The 6,735-nt window shown below is 37.2% G+C and overlaps 1 long non-coding RNA gene across 1 annotated transcript; it reads right to left on the bottom strand.

Moving 5' to 3' along the window:
• Positions 1-2,873: 2,873 nt before the first annotated feature.
• LOC140522309 (uncharacterized) lies at positions 2,874-6,420 on the bottom strand. The gene is made up of 3 exons (XR_011973276.1): positions 6,336-6,420; positions 3,237-3,293; positions 2,874-2,964 (listed from the first exon to the last, which is right to left on the bottom strand). It is a non-coding gene; the product is annotated as an uncharacterized lncRNA (long non-coding RNA).
• Positions 6,421-6,735: the final 315 nt, after the last annotated feature.

Here is a 6,735-nt window from a genome sequence, read left to right as displayed (position 1 = left end):
CACTATGGCTCTGTAGTAGTAAGCATACACAAAAGGGTCTGCTGTACAGGTTCTTAGATCTGCTTTTCAAAAGGAAAGCAACTTTTGAGGGGTCAACAATCTACTTTAATTACATTCACCAATAGAAAAAATACCAGCAGAGAAATAAAGACTAACAGACAGGACTTCGAACTGTCTGACCGTAAACAATGCATATCAACAGACAGATTCAACTCTCTGACCAATACATACATAGTTATCAGAGAGAGAAGCACCAACATCTGGGTTTTCAAAGCTGCGAGGCTTCTTAACTGGCCAACCAGAGTCTCATCTGGCACATGAACCTTCTTCCAAAGAGTAAGCCCCCAAATAAAACCTCACTTCAGAGTATATATACACTTCTTCAGAGCCAGAGGGCATCATGACCCTCCTGAGCCAGTGCCTCATTGAAATGAACAAAAGCTTCCCATAATGGACTTCAGGTGAGGCCTATTAATGGGTGGGGAAGATCTTTAGCTCCAGTTAACATAACAGACTCTCCAACCAACCATGCCAACAGAGAAATAATGACATGACTTGCACTTGATTTTGTTTGGAGTGAGGGAGGGCTGAAAGTGAGAAGTGCACGGGTCGAGGAATTGAACCCTGGTCTCAAGAATGGGAATCTTGCATGATAACAATACACCAGCAGTGTTGTATAACTTGCTATAAATGTTAATGAAAGAAGCAAAGACATTTGGTAACTGTGGCTAGCCAAAGCCAGTTCTATTTACAAAGCTAATGATCCCTAGGGTGAGGCTCAGTCCAACCTAGTTGAGAGTAGTTAAACAGTTGAGGAATGCAACAACATCCCCAGGTTTGTTGAGAGGGAGGAGCTTCATTACTGTAGATATGGCCTTTTGACGGAGAAGGGAATATTACATTTGATATTAACAATATTCTTGTCAAATGCAAGGTACAAAGGTGATTTGACTGATTAGAGGAAAAAATAGATTTGCAGTTTGCAGTTATAAAATTTTAAAAAGTACCTATTATTAACTCTTTTCTTGACTATGAAAAGAGAGAAACTAGTTTAAATCAGAGAGCAACTTAAAAGCAGGCAAAATAATTTTGAAGAATGTTTTGTGCTACCACTGTATTTTCTTCTATAAATGATAGGCAAGCTAGAAGCGAAGGCACCAGAAGGCATTGGAATGGGCCATGGGTTTGTAAGCTTTGAAGAACCCCAGAAGTAACAGCATTGCAATTGTTGGTAATTCATGATAAAACTTGTGCTAAACTAATAAAGGAAAAATTCAGTGGAGTAAAGATTAGTTCTATAGATAGTTTGTGAAATAATTAGGAAATAAAGACCAGGGAAACTAAGCATATGGAAGACAGTAAGAGAAATATCATATTAGAATATGAAAGAAGCAAGCAAGACAGATACAGCAACTGGAGTTAAGTGACTTGCCCAGAGTCACGCAGCTAGTAAGTGTCTGAGGTTAGATTTGAACTCAGGTCCTCCTGACTCTAGGGTTGGTATTTTATCCATTGTGCCACCTCACTGCCCTGGGTATAATTTTGAAAGGTTTTTATATCAGAAAGAAAGAGAAAAAGTTTAAGCAAGTGGCGATAAGAGGAAATGGGTAGAAAATTATGGAAGTAGTAGTTTGTTTACACTGACAGCATGAATAGAGGGTTTGAAAGTAAAGGTTTTAGAGTTTGGTTTTTTTGGTTGTTTTTTTTTTTTTATTGAAAGAGAGGTTTGAGGAAGGGTTTTGATCTCATTCAGATAAGAAGGGTATGAGAAACTTTATTTAGTTATTCTTTATGAAATATAGAAATATATTTGCAGCATTGAAATATTTGGGGATAGCCTACCAAAAGTCTGCAAATTTGAGTTGTTATATAGAGAATTTGCATTCTTAATTTCATTACTACAAAGCGTAGGTTATGTTTGCATAGAAATAAACAACCATTGGAAAAACTGGGGTTCTTAATATTACCATTTGAGATTATAAACTCAAACTTCATTTGATTGAATTTTTTTCCTGAAATTAAATTATAATGTCTTATTATTTTGTTATCTTATTTACAGTGAGATTTCTAATTAGGATAATTATGGTAAACCAGAATTTAATGCAAAATACATTTGCTATTTAGCATGTAGACACTATGCTGGAAGATGCATGGATCAGCAAACTCTGAGTTGAAATTCAGACTCAGAAATTTATTAGATGTGTGACTTTAGACAAGCTACTTCACCTCTGCCTACCTTAGTTTCCTAATCTGTAAGGGGGATAAATAATAGCACCTACCTCCTAGGATTGTTATAAGGATCACATGATTGTAAAGTGCATAGCACAGTGCCTGGTACATGGCAAGTATTCTATAAGTATTAGTAAATGTAAGTATCATCTTGAATGCAATCAGTATAGAATGCCAAAAGTGATCAAATAAATTATTTTCTGTGTTGGTTGGTTGGTTGTTGTTCTTCATTCTGGAAGAGAACCAAAGTGACATCACTATGCTAGAGCCAAGTTTCAATGTGTCCCAATATGTCTGATCAGACCAATACAAGCTCAGAATGCTCTACCACAGGCCTGGCACAAATAGTTGCTGTGAACATTTGGGGTGGATTCGCGAAATTTATGCATCCTGTGTTTCCTTTGAGCTGTTTCAATTCTGCTTTGATCTTTTCTGATGTGGGTATGCCATGCTGAGTGGTGCTGTACCAGTGTCTCCTATGTCAATCAATTCCAAAGTTTGTAAGAGAGACCCTGAGAGTGTCTTTGTATCGCTTCTTCTGACCACCATGTGAGTGCTTACCTTGTGTGAGTTCTCCAAAAAATAGTCTTTTTGGCGAGCATATGTTTTGCATTTAAACAGCATGGTTAGCCCATCAGCATTGTGCTCTCTGAAGCAGAGTTTGAATACTTGGCAGTTTAGTTCCAGAAATTACCTCAGTGTCTGGTATCCTGACAGGTAATCTTCAGAATCTTCCTAAGACAATTCAAATGAAAGCAGTTCAGTTTCCTGGCATGGCGCTGGTGTAGTGTCCAGGTTTCATAGGCATACAACAATGAGGTCTGCACAATGGCTCTGTAGACCTTCAGTTTGGTAATCTAATACCTCTTTTCTCCCCTCTTTTCCTTTGGAGCCTCCCAAACAATGAGCTAGCTCTAGCAATGCTAGAGGAGGATTAGACTTCCAGGCTTGGCAGAGAGTCCTAGGGAGGAATGGAGTTGGAAACAGCAATAACAATGGCCACTTACTACTGAAGACTTGTGCAACTCATGACCTTCTCATCACCAACATAGTTTTCCATTTACCTAAACACAATAAAACATAAAAAAAAAAATAAAACTCATCACCAACACTGTCTCTCATTTGCCTAACCACAATAAACACAAAAGATGCATCCTCACAGCAAACAATGATATTTAATAGACTATGTGAGTATAAAGAGAAGAGACAGACAGGATGTGAGAGTAGTGAAGGCAATGTGTGGTGCAGAGCGCTGGACTGATCATAGACTTATTCTATCCAAGCTAAATATTCATATTCAACAAAAGAGACACCCCCAAGGTCAAAGGACTACCAGAATAATTAACATCAAGAGATTAAAGGTCTTCTTTGAGTAGGAACAATTTGTTGCCAACTTGGAGGGGAGGTTGAGCCAACATACAGTTGGCAACAGTAGAGCAGAAAAGGAGCGGGTAACTTTTAGAGATTTGGTGTACAGAACTGCATTTGCTCATCTAGGTCAGAACACTTGCAAACACCAAAACTGGTTTGATGAAAATGATGGAGAAATTCAGAAACTGTTAAATGAAAAATGAGAACTCCACAGGGTTTACCAGCAGAATGGTTCATCCACCTCTAAGAAGGCAACATTTAATTCCATCAAAAGCAAAGTACAAGCAAATCTTACAGCAATGGAGGATTCTTGGCTCAGTAAGAAGACAGAAGAAATTTGGTTTTTATTTTCTATTTAAGTTGTTCTAGAAATGCATTCAAATAAATTGATATAACCTTACTGGTAATAAGTTTGTTTCATGTTTTAAATGCATGATATTATGTGTGATTTATTGTGTTTCTAAAATTTTTTGTATATTGTGAAATCTAGGAAATCATTGCATCTAAAATGCTATTAGAAAAAGAACTCCTTTTCTGTTCTGGTTGCTGTTAAGTTTTGGATTTGATTATTAAAATAATATAGTAGACCCTTGTGAAATCTCTAGCTGCCTTTTTAAATTAATTTATTAATCTGTATTTGGAGTCAACTCCACAGCCTATGTAGCTAGCTAAATGAGTTCTTAGGCTTGCCATCCCTAGCTCATAGTTACATTTTCATATATTAGATAAGTACCTTATTTCTTCAAGATGATATGAGGAATATATATGTATATGTGTCCACGTGTTTATATGTATATATGTGTGTATGTATAGAGATACATATATATGTTATATATATATACATATATATGTATGTACGAGGTGTGTGTGTGTGTGTGTGTGTGTGTGTGTATTCTCCAAAAGGAGGGATAAAGCAAAGATGTACAAGGATTTCTTTTTAATTTCATAGAGTAGTAAACTTTGAGAAAGCAACAAAATTAGACCACTAGAAATCTAAGAATTAGGATATATATTCAATTCTGTTGGCTTCCTAATGTGTCTAATGGGAAATACATGCTTAATTATGTTTTGTTAATATGTTCTCAAAATTAGATTACAATTTTTGATATAAAATTGTATTAATAATTGTAAAGAATTTCCAATCATGTTCTTTTTTTCTCTTTATTTTGAAGAACCTGTCTGATAATATTTAAGAGACAGAAGGACTCATTTTACAAGTCGGGCCCTCATGGATTTTTTTAAGATTCCTTCTTCAGCCTATGGATGATATTGTCCACATCAGGTACAGAGTTTGGGTAAAAATAGAAAGAACAAGTGATACGTAAAAACTGAAATTCCCTGAAGTTTCAAATGAATTAAAGGTTCTTAATTTGCGGTTCTTCTTATAGCTCTGTTGTTGCTAATAGCAATAATTATAATAACAATCCATATAGTTTGAGTTACTTCTCTCCACATGAACTTATTATTGGAAAGTCAATCTGATTAGATTTTGTCAAGGTTTATAGAATTATGCAAAGTCTTATCACTAGCAGAATTTAGCAGAATTACCTAGAAATCTCTGTAGGTCACTTGGAACCAAAAAAGCATTTCTGCTGGAAGAATCTCCCTTCAGAGCTGCCCTGAGGATAAGGCCTATTTCAAAAATATCCAAGGGATATTCCAGAGAACAGATGACTACATGAGACACCTGAGACTCATGATGAAATGTGCTGATTGAATGAACACTGGGAGTGGGTTACCAGGTTACAAGGATACTTGATATTACTTAATATTGATGATCAGTATTGTAATATTTGGCTTTTTGTTTCATGGTGTTTATATTTACTGAGTTTTTTTAAGTGACCTTGGTGATATGTAAATCTCCCCTCTCAAATTAGTACATGATGAACCATCTAAGTGGTTTCATCCACACCCTGACTTAGTTTACCTATAGAGTCTATTTAACATGGCTTATCACCTTAAAGGATGTATGAGGTTGTGAATCTGTTTATCTAAGTTTGTTCAACCTTTATGACATTAAAGGAAACCTGGGATTATGATTCTGTAATACTCACAGCCCATAGTGTTTGTGTAGAGGTCTTTGTAAAATCTCTAGCTGCCTTGTTTTATCAAGAGTCTAACTCCTCATGAGAGGAAATTGTGATAATGGAGGGTGAGGTGGAGGGAATGGGCTCTCTACCACTTAAACATTCACAGAATGACTATATTGAATTACCAAAGTATATTGGGTTACAGATATATTTTGGAGTGCAAAACTTTCATTGGCTAAGCAGGGGTGGGGAACCTGAGACCTCAAGGCACATGTAACCCTTGGGTATGGCCATTCAACTGAGTCCAAGTTTTATAGAACAATTTTTTTTTATTTTTTCTTAAGGGGATTTGTTTGATTATTTTTTTATTAAGGGGATTTGTTCTGTGAAGTTTGGATTCAGTCAAAAGGCCACAGTTGAGGACCTAGAGCGCCACATGTGGCCTCAAGGCCAAAGGTTCCCCATCCCTGGGTTAAAGTATCTGCTTGTGGGTTTTTTCTTATATGTCTTCATGGGGATCATGTGCTATTCATATTTACAGTGCCTTCCTTGGTGAAAAGAATTAATCTCCAAACCAACTCCCACATTTACAGGCAAAAGATATTGGGAGGACCAGTATAAGTCTAATTGCAGTGCTGTATGGTTTGCACCAAAGTATTGCATAGAATTTAACCACTACCAAGTGAACCATCCCCCTTTCTTCACCTGGGTAAGAAGGGAGCAAGGTCCAGCCCCAGGCCTGGCCCCAGGGTGGTGGCAGCCACAGGTGCAACAACGTCCATTTTTGGAGCCTTCTGCCTAAAGAATTGAGAGACTGGGGGAAATTGAGAGACTTATTTGAGTTTCAGACCTGAGTGGCATCCCTGGGGTGAGGAGGAGTGCTGGCTTGGTAGAACTGGAGGCGGTTGTGCAAAGGAAATCCTACTCACAGATTCAGGACAGAAAAGACTGTTTGCAGTTGCTCACAGACCAGAGTAAACTCCTTTCCCTTGACTGTGCCACCTTGGAGAGACTGAGAACTTACAGGTCCCTAGAGTAAACCTTCCAATTGACAAAGGGCTCAAAAGTTAAATAACTGACTGGGAAAATGCCCCCAAAAAGGAAA

The sequence above is a fragment of the Notamacropus eugenii genome, chromosome 2, assembly GCF_028372415.1.
Source record: "Notamacropus eugenii isolate mMacEug1 chromosome 2, mMacEug1.pri_v2, whole genome shotgun sequence".
In the NCBI taxonomy this organism is placed as follows: Eukaryota; Metazoa; Chordata; class Mammalia; order Diprotodontia; family Macropodidae; genus Notamacropus; species Notamacropus eugenii.
The sequence above is the reverse complement of the archived record's forward strand: the minus strand, read 5'-3'. Positions and strand labels throughout refer to the sequence as shown.